The sequence below is a fragment of the Tupaia chinensis genome, unplaced genomic scaffold, assembly GCF_000334495.1.
Source record: "Tupaia chinensis unplaced genomic scaffold, TupChi_1.0 Scaffold141724_1, whole genome shotgun sequence".
Lineage (NCBI taxonomy): Eukaryota > Metazoa > Chordata > Mammalia > Scandentia > Tupaiidae > Tupaia > Tupaia belangeri.
Genome location: NW_006201581.1, coordinates 141566 through 160214, shown reverse-complemented (window position 1 = coordinate 160214; position 18649 = coordinate 141566). Strand labels below are relative to the sequence as shown.

Sequence of the window (18649 nt, the reverse complement as noted above, 5' to 3'; positions counted from 1 at the left end):
TGTAGCAAGGAAAACACCTGTCTCTGAGCCCTTCCTTCTTATCTAAGACATGCAATAACTTTTAGGCCCTTACTCAGGGCCTTTTGGATGAGAATTGCTGAAAATAATGACACTCATTACATAAGGTTTATAGTCATTTCTCGTGTAGAGCTAATGAAGATAGGAAGGAAATACGCGAGTAAAGAGCAACCAGATCTACTGAAAGTAGCAAGCAGTGACAGCGTATAGCCAGACAGACAGGACTCTGCCATGCTTAAAGGAGTCTTGTGCTAGAGGAACATAACTGAGGCTCTCTAGTCACCCATCAGGTATTTCACTGTATTATACTTAAAGTGATAATTGGCTATTGTTTTTGATATATCATTGGCTATTAATAAACAAAATAAATAAAGATCCTTGCACCTTGTTTAAGCAATTGCTGAAAAAATAGATTTAAATTTTATCAACAATGACTCAAATTTTTGATGTTTTTTGGTTCTTGATGGGATGAGCTTTGTTTGTCTGGAAAACTCATTTATGTAGAGTCATTTTCCCTGAAAACATACATGAACAAAACACTACTGTATTTAACATTAACTGATGACCAGTATAGCATGGCTAGTGTATTGTTTTAGGCAATGTTATGATGACTTTGCTGCAGATTTATAACTAACAAAGACAACTTGGGTGGTTAAATCACTGTCGTGGGAAAGGTCATTTAACTGATTGCACCTTTTATAAATTATGTGGGATAAGGCAATAGCTCTTACATATGCCCACTCTCCTCTAACCCTTTCTCATAAGATTGTCAGCTGTAATTCTGTTTTTATTGCAAACAGGGTAAGAAAAGAAACAGAAATGAACCTCAAATGTCTCTTGGCTAACCATCACTGTTGGCAATCTCTGGGCGATCTGCGGGAGGTCAGTAGCCTATTTGTTAAGGTGCTGATTGAAACTCTGGGACACCAGTTCTTTCCCTTAATACAAAACCAATTTGGAGCCAAGTCATTTAAGGTCTTTTGAAAACGGACTCTAAAATAGCCTGTGATATCCTGTGGAAAAAATAAACCATGATTTAGTAAACGAAGATCCTGGAGTAAGGACTGCTTTATATGGTATTCTTAGAGAAAGAGAAGGCACAGATGATAAAGTGTGGCCAGGAAAAGTCCTTGGCACACTCAAGTGAGTTTCATCTTGAAATGCACTTTTCGATATTCAAAACCCTATAAATGTTTGCTGCCCACTAGCTCTGGGAAATGGGTGAAAAGGATTCTCACCCAACCTTGAAAAATAGGAAGTCCTACCTACCTGGTGATGCTCTAGGGGAAATAAGGGAATATTAATATTATCGTCTAGGGACTGCAACAGTTAGTATTGCTCCTTCAGATTGATTTTGCCATAGGCAAGTTGCTGTTTCACTTGTGTTAGCCTAAGATTTGACTTCAGCTTTGTTGATGGTAATGATGGTGAAAATGATGGTGATTAGAAATACAATACAATAGAGCATGACCCATATTAATGAAACTTTAGCCAGATGATGACTGGCAATTGATTCTCGTCCTCTGCTCAGGCCCCGTTCTTACTGTGGTAATTTTACGAAAAGTTGACCCTGAATTTTATAAGAATAAGTATTTTGGGACTTCACAGAATTAAATGTCAGGGATGTGTAGTATAATGATGATGATGACATCGCCTTTGCCAAGTGCTCACTCTGCACACCTTGTGTGGAGTGCTCCATGTGTGCTGTGTCGTTTAAGCTTCACAACCACCCTGATGAAAACCCTCTAAGGCCTTTGCATTGCACTGAAATAAAAATCCAATTCTGTACCACGCTCTCTAAAGTTCAGCATAAACTAGCTTCTGCTTACTTCCTGTCCTGGTGCTTTTCCTCTCGCGTCACAGCCACACACTTATATTCCCACAGTTCTGATCAAGATAGATGATTTATTTTTTCTGTTTTTGCTCTTGGGATGTGCCAGGCTCATTCTCTCGGCAAGGTTTTTGCACAAGCTGTTCTTCCTGCCTGGACCTCTCCTCTCTCAGACCTTAGCACAGATGACTCCTTTTTGTCAGTCAGGTCCAAGATTAAATCTCACCTCCCCAGACATGGTTCCCAAGAACCCCATTGAAGAACCTCCTTGATATCTTTATATCTCAATATCTTATAATGGTGTGATGATATCTCTGTGATTATCATCTAGGGACCATTGTATTTTTATCTTAATACTATTTTATTTTCATCTTAATACTTACTACCCCTTGAAAAAAATTTTTGAGAGATTTTTGCTGTAGGGCGTGTGTGCTCACTGGAGAGACAAAGAAAGACAGAAGCAAGAAATCACCCCTGGGGGGATGGCCATCCCACAATCCCGTCGCCTCCATTCTCCTCTTGGGATCTTGGGCATGCACACACACATGCCCAGCATTGGTTTCAAGCCACCAGGTCTGGGACTCGAACTACAATTGGCCGTGTGGGAGTCCAACAACATAACCATTGTGCCATCTGCTGGTCCCACTTCTTGAAATCTTTAATTAAATCACTCAATCAATTAATTGATTAAAAAGTTTTTGAGAGATTTTCACTATAGGGAGCATGTGCTTACCAGAGAGACAGACAGAAAGTGAGAAATCACCCCCTGGGGGGATGGCCATGCCACAGTCCTCCTTTATTCTCTCTCAGGATTTTAGGCAGCACACATGCGCATGTGCCTGATGTAGGTTTTAAGCCATTAAGTCTAGGATTCCAACCGCAGTTGACTATGTGGGAGTCCAGCAATGTAACCGCTACACCATATGCTGGTCCCTTCTAATTAACTTTTGAAAGTTCATCCCCACCAATTGGGCTAAACATATTCATTATTACGTCCCCAGCTCTTAGAACAGTGCTTGGCTCATAGTAGGTAGTCAATAAAGTAATGAACCCCAGCTTTTGGATGAGCAGCTGAAGTGCAGAGAGGTTAAGATACCTGTCTTGGGCCAGACAGCTCCTAAACAGTCTATGCTGTGAAGACTTAGCATTTACCCAAGGTTAATTCCAAAACTCTTGCTCTTTTTTTAATATGGGCACTCACCAGAGGGTATGGGGGGCACTCCCTCATGGGGCATGGTCACACCCAATCCTTTTTTCTCCATTTCGCTATCTCGTCAGGATTTGGGGCATGCATACACACACCTCTGGCATGATTTTCAAACTGCCAGGGCTGGGACTTGAACTGTGGTTGGCTACATGGGACCTGGCTTTTTATACACAGTACTTAATCACTGTGCTGTGTGGTGCTCCCAATGCTCAGTTTCTTCACTACCATTTATTAAACACTGGTGGACAGAGCTCTGTACATTGCATATGGAATCATGTAAAGGTAATAGCTTAAAACAAAACTTAACTGCCTAAAAGGGGAGTTCTGGTTGTGTTTTTGTTTTTTTTTTTATCTGCTGAGTAAGTTAACTGTGGGTAAGAACTTTTTCATTTTCACGGAACCGCTAGTGACTGTATTTCTCAAAAATGCTGAATTTTACATCTGTGCACTAAGGAAAAAGCAGAACTACAAAAACATTTCACTTATGTTCTCACAGTTCTGATCAAGATAGATGATTTTATTTTTTCCCCAGTGGTTTAGCTTTGAGAAGTTGAGCTTACATAAACACACAGTTTAGGCTATTGTAAATAATGTTGATCAAGAAGTTTAAATGCAAGCATAAGAAAAGGCAAATAATAAATGCTATTACTTTTTATTGTATTTTGCTGAGAATATTTGTTTCAAAATATATAATCTATATTTGACAAAAACAACACACATTTGCAGGCTTGCATTCCGTTTCCTTATGTTTTGAATTATGTGTAAGGAATTAATATAATTTCTAGGTTTTCCCAAACTCCCACCCATAAGCTCTAAGTTGTTTCACCTACCGGTTTAATTTAACCATGCTGGTTTTATTTAATAGGTTAAAAGGAAATAAAATAGGTTTTTAAAATAAATTATGCGGCAAATAATAAAAATGCTAATAGGGGAAACATTCCATAGCACTAGTGTTGTATTTCTTGAGGCTACCGAAGCCCAGTTATTATTATTATGGTCAATCTTAGCCTGCAAGTGACCAAGGCACGAAATAGTTTTGGTAACACGAGGAAGTGTGTGTGTGTGTGTGTGTGTGTGTGTGTGCGTGCGTGTTGAAGAATGTAAGAAGGGTCCACATTTTGTGGTCTTGCTCTCTCTACTTCTATGATGTGAACTTTCTTTTGTTCTCCAGTTCTTAAACCTTGGGGCATGACTGATCTAGTGAGCTGACTTTCCTTTATTGCAACAGAAGGAGCTAACAAGGTCTTGATGTTGGCATAATGGCAAAGATCTTCCAGATATACTTCTCTTTAAATCAGGAAGCTGGGGGAAGGTTGCTTGTATTACCTGAGGAAGGGAGGGGCTTCTGAGGGCCGAGGGGGCGCGGTTACATCTATCTTTTGCAGTGTGCCAATTTGGATCATGCAGGAAACATGAAAATAGCTTGTGTTCCTTCTGAGAGACTTTCTTCTACCAGTTCTGAGATCATTTTCGTAGAATGTAAATAATATTTTTTAGTCATTCAATTTTTATGATATGAGGGATAGATGTTAATTTTAAAATCTTTTTTTTTTTTTTGCTATAGGGTGCGTGTGCTCATCAGAGAGACAGAAAGCGAGAAATTACCTCCCAGGGGGGATGGCCACGCCGCAATCCCTTCTCCTCCATTCTTCTCTAGGGATCTTGGGCACGCACGTACACGTGCCCGGTGTGAGTTTAAGCCACCGGGTCCAGGACTCGAACCATGGTTGACTACATGGGAGTCCAACGACATAGCCATTATACTAACTGCTGGTCCCAAAATCTTCTATTTTATTTCCTGAGCATACATTTAAAAAATATTTAAGAACAACTACCATCTGAGTACTTTCCACATTCCAGAGACTGTACTAATTATTAAGTGGTCTGAAAAGTCATGACTTATTTTTCTATGTAAAAATACATCATCATGACTTTTCTGATGGCCAAATAGTTATATAATTTAATTATTAAAAATACCATTACAAGTACAGTAGATGGCATGGTGGTTAAGGTGGCTGGACCCCACATGACTGACTGTGCAGTTTGATTCCCAGATCCTAAGGCTTGTGAAACATGCCAGGTACATGTTACATGCATGCCCAAATGCAGAGGAGTACAGAGGAGAAAGAATTGAGGTGTGGTCATTCCCCCCCACCCCGAGTACTTTCTCACATTCTCTATCTCTGTCTCCAGTGAGCTCATATACTATATAGCAAAAATTAAAAAACAAAACTATTGCAAATAACTGTTTGAAAGTGTAGAGCAAATGATGTTATCTCAAATTCATGTGGGTTAATATATATATATACACACACACACACACACACACAATTGTAAACTGGTCAGGGAAAAGTAATAAAGAGATTTCTAATTCTATACAACCAACATATAAGCTGTCTTTGGGAAGATAACTATAATCACATATTTAGGGACCAGCAGATGGCGTAATGGTTATGTTGCTGGACTCTCACGTTGGTAGACTACTGTCTGAGTCCTGGACCTGGCAGCTTAAAACTCATGCCAGGCACATGTGCGTGCATGCCCAAGATCCTGAGAGGAGAATGGAGGAGAAGGGCTTGTGGGGTGGCCATTCTTGCTTTCTGCCTCTATCTCTCAGTGAGCACATGTACTCGATAGCAAAAATCTATATAAAAAAAATTCCACACACTTAATACCATTAATTTTGTACCTGGTGAATATTCATAGCCTTATTAGTTCTTCACCTGTCTTCTAGGTAGTACTTAGACACATAAATGAAGTGTTAGCCTCATGAAAAAGTTGTCTAGAAATAAGCAGCAGAAAATCCGAGTTTGATCTTACACCTTCTGCTTTTACACAGGACTTACAAAAAACATGAGTCCAAGATAGTCAATGAGTGAAAGAAAGAAAAAGATGGAAAGAAAGATGACAAGACAGAGCGAAGGAAGGAAGGGCGGGAGGGAAGAAGTGGCAAAGTTTGGAAGGGTTGACATGACCAAATAACAGTGTCCACACTGTCAGATCTATTTCCTGGCCTTTGTTTTCATTATTATTGAGACAGTTGAGAAAGCAGTCAATGCAGTAATGGGAAATGGAATGTATTCGTTTATTCATTCTACCTTATTTTTTCTCAACTTCACAGTGCCTCTTCGGCTTTCAAAGTATTACTAAATAGCCTGCAGAGGGTGCACTTTCCTTGTTTTTTCATGGCTTCAACTGTTTACTTAAAAAAAACAACACAATGTTATATCAGATTTTAAAAGGTGTCCAATGAAAAGACTGGGGAAAGCACTTCTCTTTTTTTCCTCTATCAAAAGTTACAATGTGAAATGATGTAAAAAGCACAGGAAATGTAGTTTATTTTAGCCAAAAATCAGTTTTGATGACTTCCCCTCTCTACCCAGATCATCAAGTGTGCACCTCATGAACTGATGTTTTTGGAACTTGCAACAGCCCTGTCTCCCTCCCCCATCCTTTTGTAAAAGTAATAAAGAGATTTCTAATTCTATACAACCAACATATAAGCTGTCTTTGGGAAGATAACTATAATCACATATTTAGGGACCAGCAGATGGCGTAATGGTTATGTTGCTGGACTCTCACGTTGGTAGACTACTGTCTGAGTCCTGGACCTGGCAGCTTAAAACTCATGCCAGGCACATGTGCGTGCATGCCCAAGATCCTGAGAGGAGAATGGAGGAGAAGGGCTTGTGGGGTGGCCATTCTTGCTTTCTGCCTCTATCTCTCAGTGAGCACATGTACTCGATAGCAAAAATCTATATAAAAAAAATTCCACACACTTAATACCATTAATTTTGTACCTGGTGAATATTCATAGCCTTATTAGTTCTTCACCTGTCTTCTAGGTAGTACTTAGACACATAAATGAAGTGTTAGCCTCATGAAAAAGTTGTCTAGAAATAAGCAGCAGAAAATCCGAGTTTGATCTTACACCTTCTGCTTTTACACAGGACTTACAAAAAACATGAGTCCAAGATAGTCAATGAGTGAAAGAAAGAAAAAGATGGAAAGAAAGATGACAAGACAGAGCGAAGGAAGGAAGGGCGGGAGGGAAGAAGTGGCAAAGTTTGGAAGGGTTGACATGACCAAATAACAGTGTCCACACTGTCAGATCTATTTCCTGGCCTTTGTTTTCATTATTATTGAGTCAGTGGTGAAAGCAGTCAATGCAGTAATGGGAAATGGAATGTATTCGTTTATTCATTCTACCTTATTTTTTCTCAACTTCACAGTGCCTCTTCGGCTTTCAAAGTATTACTAAATAGCCTGCAGAGGGTGCACTTTCCTTGTTTTTTCATGGCTTCAACTGTTTACTTAAAAAAAACAACACAATGTTATATCAGATTTTAAAAGGTGTCCAATGAAAAGACTGGGGAAAGCACTTCTCTTTTTTTCCTCTATCAAAAGTTACAATGTGAAATGATGTAAAAAGCACAGGAAATGTAGTTTATTTTAGCCAAAAATCAGTTTTGATGACTTCCCCTCTCTACCCAGATCATCAAGTGTGCACCTCATGAACTGATGTTTTTGGAACTTGCAACAGCCCTGTCTCCCTCCCCCATCCTTTTGTGTGTGTGTGTGTGTGTGTGTGTCTGTATTCTTCTCTTTCTTTTCTTTTAAAAATATTTTTTGCACATGCACTCACTGGAAAGACACACACACAGACACAGAGAGAGTGAGAGTGAGAAAGCATCCTCAAGGGATGATGGCCATGCCCCAGTCTCTTCTCTTCCATTCTTGGGATTTGGGGCATAGACACACATGTGCCTGAGTGAGCTCATATACTATATAGCAAAAATTAAAAAACAAAACTATTGCAAATAACTGTTTGAAAGTGTAGAGCAAATGATGTTATCTCAAATTCATGTGGGTTAATATATATATATACACACACACACACACACACACACAATTGTAAACTGGTCAGGGAAAAGTAATAAAGAGATTTCTAATTCTATACAACCAACATATAAGCTGTCTTTGGGAAGATAACTATAATCACATATTTAGGGACCAGCAGATGGCGTAATGGTTATGTTGCTGGACTCTCACGTTGGTAGACTACTGTCTGAGTCCTGGACCTGGCAGCTTAAAACTCATGCCAGGCACATGTGCGTGCATGCCCAAGATCCTGAGAGGAGAATGGAGGAGAAGGGCTTGTGGGGTGGCCATTCTTGCTTTCTGCCTCTATCTCTCAGTGAGCACATGTACTCGATAGCAAAAATCTATATAAAAAAAATTCCACACACTTAATACCATTAATTTTGTACCTGGTGAATATTCATAGCCTTATTAGTTCTTCACCTGTCTTCTAGGTAGTACTTAGACACATAAATGAAGTGTTAGCCTCATGAAAAAGTTGTCTAGAAATAAGCAGCAGAAAATCCGAGTTTGATCTTACACCTTCTGCTTTTACACAGGACTTACAAAAAACATGAGTCCAAGATAGTCAATGAGTGAAAGAAAGAAAAAGATGGAAAGAAAGATGACAAGACAGAGCGAAGGAAGGAAGGGCGGGAGGGAAGAAGTGGCAAAGTTTGGAAGGGTTGACATGACCAAATAACAGTGTCCACACTGTCAGATCTATTTCCTGGCCTTTGTTTTCATTATTATTGAGTCAGTGGTGAAAGCAGTCAATGCAGTAATGGGAAATGGAATGTATTCGTTTATTCATTCTACCTTATTTTTTCTCAACTTCACAGTGCCTCTTCGGCTTTCAAAGTATTACTAAATAGCCTGCAGAGGGTGCACTTTCCTTGTTTTTTCATGGCTTCAACTGTTTACTTAAAAAAAACAACACAATGTTATATCAGATTTTAAAAGGTGTCCAATGAAAAGACTGGGGAAAGCACTTCTCTTTTTTTCCTCTATCAAAAGTTACAATGTGAAATGATGTAAAAAGCACAGGAAATGTAGTTTATTTTAGCCAAAAATCAGTTTTGATGACTTCCCCTCTCTACCCAGATCATCAAGTGTGCACCTCATGAACTGATGTTTTTGGAACTTGCAACAGCCCTGTCTCCCTCCCCCATCCTTTTGTGTGTGTGTGTGTGTGTGTGTGTCTGTATTCTTCTCTTTCTTTTCTTTTAAAAATATTTTTTGCACATGCACTCACTGGAAAGACACACACACAGACACAGAGAGAGTGAGAGTGAGAAAGCATCCTCAAGGGATGATGGCCATGCCCCAGTCTCTTCTCTTCCATTCTTGGGATTTGGGGCATAGACACACATGTGCCTGGCATGTTTTTCAAGCCGTGAGGTTTGGGATTTGAACTGTACATTTAACCGCATGGGATCCAGCAGCCTTAACATCGTGCTGTCTGTTGGCTCTCTTCTCTCTTTCTATAAGAACACTGCCCAACAGAAGTACAATGTAAGCTGCATGTATAATTTTTAAAATGTTAGTAGTCACATTAAAATAGTAAAAAGTAAGGTAAATGAATTTTTAATTATATTCCACTCATTTATCTGATTTTTATTATTTTAGTCCATAATAAATGTAAAATATTAATGAATAGTTTAAATTATTTTTTTAAATACCATTAAGTTTTTGAAGTCTGGTGTGCGTTTTACACTGAAAGCACGTTTCAATTCCACCTGGCCACATTTCTAGCACTCAGTAACCACATGGGTCCAGTAGGGGGCAGCACACCCCTATGCCTTCTTTCCTTCATTCACAATTTCCTTATCCCTAACCAATTTGCAGAAAACAGTGATTTCAAAATGGTGTTATGTATTCAGGGACCTTCTATGTCTAATTATGTACCAATTTGTATCATACAGAAAATATGACTAATGGTCTGTATTCTCTCTGAAAGACTGCCTTACTCCAGTTCTGAGGGGTGTTTTTTTTTTTTAATAGAATATAACTTATGTTTCTTAGCCATTCAGTTTTTAAGTGGCCCTGATTCCTTCTATTATGTTATGAGGTATATATTTTAACCAAAAATATTCAATTTTATTCTCTTGAGTGCCAATTTCAGAAATATATAATAACAACTACTGTCTATTGAGTACTTCCTATGTTCCATAGACTGTATGCTAATTATTTTATATATCTAATTCCATTTACTATTCACAATAGTTCTTTGAGTTGGGTACTATTGTTATTACCTCTGTTTTAAAAGATGAAGAAATTGTAGATAAAGAGGCTTAGGGAAATTGCCCAACACGATCCTGCTAGAATACAGCAGAGCTGGGATTTTGAGCTGGGTCTGAATGACTCCAAATTCCAATTTCTGTAACATTATGCATGGTGTCTTCCAGTAGTCTATTAAGTGTAAGTTTAAGATGTCAGTATCTTTTTTTTTGTTTTTAGGAATTCTTTATTTAGGGACCAGCAGATGACGTAATGGTTATGTCACTGGACTCCCATATGGTCGACCATGGTTTGAGTCCCAGACCCAGCGGCTTAAATATCACACCAGGCACGTGTGTTTGCCCAAAATCCAAGGAGGAGATCAGAGGAGAAGGGATTGCAGCATGGTCATCCTCCCTGGGTGGTGATTTCTCACTTTCTGTCTCTCTGTCTCTCTCTGTCTCTCCAGCGAGCACAAGTACCCTATGACAAAAACCTGTTTAAAAAATTATTGATTTAATTTTATTTATTATTATTTTGTTTTTAATTTGCTATAGGGTATGTGTGCTCACCAGAGAGACAGTGAGAAAGAGAAAGCGAGAAAGTAAGCTGCCAGGTCCAGGACACAACCGTGGTCGACCATGTCGGAGTCCAGCGCCTTAATCACCACCCTAGCTGTTGGCCTCAATGCTGGTATAATACTTGAAGTGGCAGAAATCCTAGTTCCTATAATCAGCTGTTTTTGTTTTGTAGGGAAAACTGAAACCCAATCCTGAGTGCTTTCTCCATTGAACATCTAGGACCAGAACCCACGCTTGACTGCAAGCCCAGTGCACTTTCCCCTGATTAGAAATGTTTCCAGATTTAAACTCCAGTTTATAGGCTCATTAACATCCCTCACTAAAGATGAGGCAAGAGGTTTCAAATTCTTCTCAGAAGGGAAAAACGAACTGACATTGGAAGGTTTGTGTGGGGTCATTTGTCTCATTATGACATTGATTTTGCCTTGATCTTTGTGTAACATTTCAGTTTTGTGCTCTGTGACAGGTTTGGCTATGCTGAAGGACCGTCCAAAGGTCAGCAAGCTGTCTACTGGTGAATGGATGCCCATTGAGAAGCCAACGGCTATTACTGAGCTTGTGGAAATCCCCAGCTCCCCTCTGCGGGAGTATTCCATCCACTTTCTGGAAGTGCTGAGGTCCCAGGGCTGTCTGCACACTGCTCTGTAGGCGCTGAAGGCTGGTTGGGCAGCACTTCATTTTGCAGGAACCTGGGTGTGAGCAGGTGATGGCTCCATTGTGTTCTAAGTGTTCTCCCCCCTCATTGGGCACTGACTAGAGGATTCTGATTTCACTTTCTCACCATGGGTTCAGTTTAGAGGAACCAGACTGTTTCTGAAGTTGTTTAATTGTGCTAGTTTTTGCTTCTCTGATTTGAGTACACATCTCCCTGACATCTGTGACTAAGGCATGTAGTGACTATCACAAGATTTTTTTTTCTAAGGTTTTTGCCATAGGGGTCTTGAACTAGCCTGGGCGGGGGAAGGTAGTGCGAGGGAAAGTACAAAAACCACCCACTGGAGAGGATGACCATATGACCATGACATACCACCTTCTCCCCCTTCTCCTCTTGGAATTTGGGGCACATATGCACATGCATCTACCATGATTTTCAAGCTGCCAGGTCCAGAACTTGAACCTTGGTCAACCATGTACCAGTTGACCAGTACCTTAACTGCCCTGCCACTTGCTGGCCCAAGACTTTTATTTCCAAATAATACCTCATATTATAACTTATACTAACATCTATGGATAGGCTTACCGTAATCTTAGATACACAACACACTTTTTCATATTGGATAACCTATTAAATATTCCTATATCTATTATTTCTTAGCTAAGATTGACTTTGTTCCAAGAGCAATGATACTGTTGAAGGCTAGAAATATCCTCTCAATAACTCATTTAGTAAGATAATTCTTTTTATCTAACAAAATCAAAGGTCCTGGTTTGAGTTTGAGCTCTGCCACCTACCAGACAGTGACCTGTGACAGTGATCGAATCGAATCTGTGAACCAGTCTCCTTATCACAGATCTGAGAATGGGGATGACTGATGAACAAAGAGTCCGTATGTGAAAGTGCTGTGTACACTATAAACTTTCAGATGTTAGTCTGTGTCACATTGTCATTTATACATGCTACCATATTTTGTATGCTTATCTATCATGATTTAGACATGGACCAGTCTAAGCTGTAGTTATTACTCTAGAATAAAGAAAAAAAGCCTCTGGTTTTCAATTGGAAGCAATTTTGTCCCCAGAGGGAATATTTGGGCATGGCTGGACATATTTTAGGGGATTACAATTAGAAGTATGGTTCAGGAACCTGATAGGTAGAGGCCAGGGACTTGTCTAAATATCTTGCAATACACAGGACAGTCCCCCACACAAAGAATTATCTGGCCCCAATGCTGAGTTTGAGAAACTGCTGTGAAACCGTGGATTCTCAACAGTGGTTCACAGGTGTCAGGGCTTAATTACAGATGGTTTATAGCATCCTAGTTTAGCTTCTGCAAAGAAAGTGAGGTCTCCTTGCTTACAGAATACAGGTGAAATCTCAGGTAAGAACTCAGATTTCACTTTGGGATAAGCACTGTGTATAGTCCTAGGCCAATGACTGTGGTTGGGAGATGATGAGTGTCTCAGTAAAATCACAAGTAGTGGGGAATTGTCTTTGGGGGACAAGAGTTGCAGTTATCAAGAAAAAAGTGACGAAGTGATGCTGGCCAGAGAAAGCCAAAAGATGCGCTCTAGGGGAATCTGAACGAAGTTCAGATGCCACGGTCAGACCCTGAACTCTTTCCTTACTGCAGCGAAGATGTTAGGTTTGGTTTTGAACACATTGCTGACATGTCTATGGACTCTGATGGCAGATTGACAATTGGAGCTTGCCTGAGAAACATGAGAACACAAAGGAAGAAAGGTGAAAAAGGCATCTTTGGTTGAAAATATTCCTATTGTGCACAAAATATAAGGAGGCAGAAAAAAATTGAGTCAACCTTGAGATCCCTGCTAAGTACCTGAGGCATGAAGACAACGTCAGTTCTTGGGCTGTACACCGATTATTACCAGTTTGTTTAGGTCATAGCCTTCCTTCTGAAATTCATCATTTCTCTAATAGCAGTTATGGTCAAGTAACATGATATGTACTTACTGCAGCAATTGATTTTACATAAATTAGGCAGAGGAGCAGTATTCCAACTTAATTAAAACATGTAAAGATGTAATTTTTGTAATGTTTACAATTGCTCAAAACAAGTTACTCATTAATGTTGTAATATTGGGATTAATAGAAATAGGAGGAAGAATCTTGATCATCCCCCTACCCTCCAGATTTTAGCTTAATTAACATAAACTGACTGGGCAGTTAAGATCGGATGAGATTATAAGTGTATATGGAAGCAAATAGGTTCCGTAAATTGTTGTGTCTATAAAATTTGAGAAGATTTATGGGGGAAACATCTCGGCTATATATTACCTAACCTACACTCTCCAATATAGAAGCTATCTAAAATTAAATTAAAAATAAATAAATTCATTTTCTCATTTACTAGCCACACTTTAAGTGCTCAGTAGGCATATGTGGCTAGTGGCCACCATATTGAATAGTACTTACGTAGACTCTTTCCATAATCACAAACTGTTCTATTGGACCATACCTATCAAATTGGCATTGATGGATCAATCCCCTTTGGAATAAAATAAGCTCCTCCTTCACTCCTTCCTTTCAGGATTTTGGGCACACGCACACATGTAACTGGTCTGTTTCTCAAACCTCCAGGTCTAGGACTCAAACACACAATGTACCATCAAGGATCCACCTACCTAGCTACCACACCACAAGCTGGCCAGCTAAATAAAAATTTTAACAAGCATAATTTTTTCTCCTTGTGCTTCACAGTGAGTACTTTCAACTCTACCTTTCTCTACTTTTTATTTTTTATTTATTTATTTTTTATTTCCTGAGAGCATGTACACTTGCCAGAGAAAGATAGGGAGCACCCCTTCAGTGGCGTATGGTCATCTACACTCCCTTCTCCTCTATTTCTCCATCTTGTTGGGATTTGGGGCACACACACATGTGCTTGGTGTGTTTTTTAAGCCACGAAGGCCGGGACTCAAGCCACTAGGTCAGTCATGTGTGATCTGGCTCCCTTAACTAACAAACAGACTTTACCTTTAAAACACATTCCAAACTTAATTATCCTTTTTTTTCTATTGCCATTCTCTGAGACAGAGCCATTTTAATCTACCATTTAGACATCAGTAGCCTCCGACTCACCTCTGTGTTTCCATTTATATGTGGTCTCCATAGAATTTCTGAAGTGATTTTTCTTTCTTTCTTCTTTTTTTTTTTTTTTTTTTGAGAGTTCACTATAGGGCACATGTGCTCAAGAAAGAGACAGGAAATGAGAAATCATCCCCAGAGGGGTTGGCGCCACACTGCACAACTTTCTCTTCCACTCTCCTCTTGGGGTCTTGGAAATGCATATGCACAAGCCTGGAGTGAGTTTTAAGCCTGTAGGCCTGGAACGTGAACTGCAGTATCCTACGTGGGAATGAAGTGATATAGTCTTTATGACACCTGCTGGTCCCCTGAAGTGATTTAAAACAACATATACCAGGTTTAAATTTCTTAAGGAAAAAATGGCATGTAAAAGAAGGAAATAATATTTATTGAATATTCACCATTTGTACCACTGTGTTCTGTTCTTTCAAATAAGTTATCTTCTTGAGGCCAGCAGTGGTTAAGGTGCTGGACTCCCACAAGGCTAACTGCAGTTTGAGTCTACATCTGGTGGCTTGAAAATCACATTGGGCATGTGTGTGTCCATGCCCAAAATCCCAAGAGGAGAAAGAATTGTGGTGTGGCCATCTCTTTGAGGAGTTGATTTCTCACTCTCCTTCTCTCTTTCTGTCTCTCTCCAGCAAGTCATGCCCCATGGCAAAAACCTTAAAAAAAATGTGATCTTCTTTAATCTTTGCAATAAACACATGGGGGAGGTATTTTAATTTTCTCCTTTTTTGCAAAGATAGAGGTTAAGTTTCAGAGAAGGCAAATTACTTGTCTTGTGTTCACTTAGCTAGTAAATGGCAGAACTGTTGAGGAAATGAATAATTAGACAACCTAGCCCATAAGTGTCAAGTAGATTTCCTTGCCAAATGTTACTAAGCCCTAAAGGAGATTGGTTATTGGGTTTGTCATTGTATTATAGAAGCAAGGAACTCTTTGTATCTTTATCTACTGTATCTGTTTATTTCTCTGGACTTTGCATCCTCAGTTATGAGCACAGCAATCTCCTCATCAGAGCAGGGATGAAGGTTTCTATTCTTTTTTTTTTTTTTTTTTTAAGAGAGATTTTTGCTATAGGGCACATGTGCTTGCCAGAGACAGAAAGAGACAGAGGTGCAAAAAGCGAGAAATCAACCCCCCTGGGGGAGTATGGCCATGCCACAATCCCTCCTCCTCCATTTTCTCCTCCATTCTCCTCTTGGGACTTTGGGCACACACACACACACACACACACACACACACACACACACACACACACACACACACACACACACACACACACACACACACAAATACCCAGCATGAGTTTCAGGTCCAGGACTTGAATCACAGTTGACTACATGGGAGTCCAGCAATGTAACCATTACGCCATCTGCTGATCCCAGAAGGTTTTTATTATTTTTAACTCCCAAAGATGTCAGAGTGACAGGTAGAGTTTTGACACAGCTTAGTTGGAAAGGGTCCTCTACCTCACAAGATTGGGCCTGTTGCCCCAGGATTTAGGGCAGTGGTTCACTGTGTGGAGGGTTTGAGGCTAAGATTAAAATATTAGAGTCTCTGAAGTTACAGTTAATGGATTTAAAAGATTCAACAGTGCTCAGACACGAAAGTCATAAATGAGAATAAAATAAAATGACAGCTCAAAATACATAAATAAGTCAATGATTACACTGTTGATATGGTTTCTCTCTCTGACAATGCTTTATCCCCATTTCTGCACTGTCCCACATGCTCTGTTTGTCAGGCACCACTGTATTAAGAATTTGTAGACTGAGTTGTAGGTTTTATTATTTTTATTACATTCATTGCAGCTGGGAGGATCTCCGTGAGGATATTGCAACATGGCACTTAGTCAAAGGAGGTTAAAGGCCTCTTGTTCCTTTTTCTTTTTTATTTGTATTCATTTAATTTGCCAGAGGGTGTGTGTACTCACCAGAGAGAGAGAGAGAGAGAGACAGAGAAAAAGAAAGCACCCCCATAGGGATTGGCCATGCAGTAATACCTTCTCTCCCATTTCTCTCTTCTTTTGGGATTTTGGGCAACCGTGCACACATGCCCACATACTTCTCAAGCTGCAAGGTCTAGGACTTGATCCGCGCAGTCGACCATGGAGATTTAGCCACCTTAATCACCATGCTACTGGCTGACTCCCTTTCTTCTTTTTTTTAAGAGAGATTTTTGCTATAGGGTGTGTGTGCTTGCCAGAGAGACAAAGAGAGACAGAAAGAAAGCAAGAACTTACCACTCAGGGGTGAGGCCATGCCACAATCTCTTCTCCATTCTCTTCTCTGGATTTTGGGCATGTATGCCCACGTGCCCAGCGTGAGTTTAAGCTGCCAGGTCCAGGACTGGAAACACAGTCAACTACGAAGGAGTCCAGTGGCATAACCATTACACCTCTGCTGGTCCCCCCTTTCCTCTTTTTTTTTTTTTTTTTAAGAATTATTTTATTTAACTTTATTTTAATTTGACCAGAGAGGGACAGAGGGAGGGAGGTAGGAGAGAGGGGGAGAGAGAGAGAGAGAAACTGAGAAAGCAAGCAGCCAGGTCTGGAACTCGAACTGCAGTTGGCCATGTGGGAGTCCAGTACCCTTAACTACTATCCCAACTGCTGGCCCCATGCCCCTGTTTCCTCTTAAGAAGCAGGTCTCGTCCCTATACTCTCATCAGCAGCACTGGGACATATTGGAAGCTGTCAACATCAGCTGCATATACTGTGAAGATCCACAAGCCTTAGTGGCTTTTCACATAGCTGCATTTTCTTCCGCTAAACCAATGATCTTGAGAGCCAGCCAGTGGTGGTGGTTAAGGCAACTGGATCCTTTTTTCTATTATTTTGGAGTTTGAATCCAAGAACCAGTGGCTTGAAAAACACCAATGTATGCACTTATGTGCCCAAAATCCTGAGAGGAGAACAGAGGTAAAAGGACTGTGGCATGGTCATCCCCCATGGGGGGGTTCTTTCTCACTCTTCTCTCTCTTTCGTGAGCTCATGAACCTTATAGCAAAAAAATAAAGAAGAAGAAAAAAAACAATGATGTCCAAATCTTGTCTCCACTGCGATATTCTTTAGTGTAAAAGTTCTTTTTTTTTATAGCAAAAAGCTATAAGGCACATGCGCTCGCCAGACAGGCAGAGAGAGACACAGAGAGACAGAAAACGAGAAATCACCCCCCAGGGTGGATGGCCACGCTGAAATCCCTTCTCCTCCCTTTTCCTCTCGGGATCTTGGGCACACACGCACATGCGCCTGGTGAGAGTTTAAGCCACCGAGTCTGGGACTTGAACTGCGGGTTGACTACATGGGAGTCCAGTGACATAGCCATTACCCCATCTGGTCCCAGTGTAAAAGTTCTTTAAATTTGATTTTCTGGTTTTGGATAAAGCAGAGGAGGGGTGTGAAATTTCAGAATAATAGAGATGAATAATTTGCTTCAATCCCCAATTTCAATGATGAGGAAACTGACTCAATTAAAGAGGTTGGAATAACTTGCCCAATGTCATATAGCTAGTTGAAGAAATGATTCATTGTGAGTGGAAAACAGTATGAACTTCTGAGACAAATTGGATTTAAAGTTCCAGTCTTGTCATTTACTAGCTCTTTAGAATTTGGAAAAGTCCCTTAAAACTCTCGAGTCTCAGGACCAGCAGTTAGCGTAATGGCTATGTCGCTGGACTCCCACGTAGTTGATCGCGGTTCGAGTCCCAGACCTGGTTGCTTAAACTCACGCCGGGTGCATGTGCGTGCGTGCCCAAGATCCCGAGAGGAGATTGAAGGAGAAGGGATTGCGGCGTGGCCATCCCCTCTGAGGAGTGATTTCTTGCTTTCTATCTCTCTGCCTCTCTTTGTCTGTCTGGTGAGCACACGCACTCTATAGCAAAAAACTTCTCAAAAAAACAACAACAACAACAACAACAACAAAAAAAAAACCTCTCAAGTGTCTGTTTCCTCATCTGAAAATAAGGATGGTAATAGTAGGTCACAGAGTCATTGGTTATTGCAAACTTAGAGACATCTATTACCTATCACCTAGAAAAGGAAGAGTATTATTGATTGTTGCATTACAAATAACCCCCAAATTTAGATGCCTAAAACAGCAATTTTTTTGTTTTACTTTTTTTTTTTTTTTAATTATCAGAGGGTCTTTTCATGACCTGGT

General features: G+C 40.1%; 1 long non-coding RNA gene across 1 annotated transcript; it reads left to right on the top strand.

Annotated features, from left to right (window-relative positions):
* Positions 1-822: 822 nt before the first annotated feature.
* On the top strand, positions 823-11314 carry LOC114005072 (uncharacterized). Its single transcript, XR_003546990.1, has 3 exons — positions 823-900; positions 10890-11099; positions 11184-11314. It is a non-coding gene; the product is annotated as an uncharacterized LOC114005072 (long non-coding RNA).
* Positions 11315-18649: the final 7335 nt, after the last annotated feature.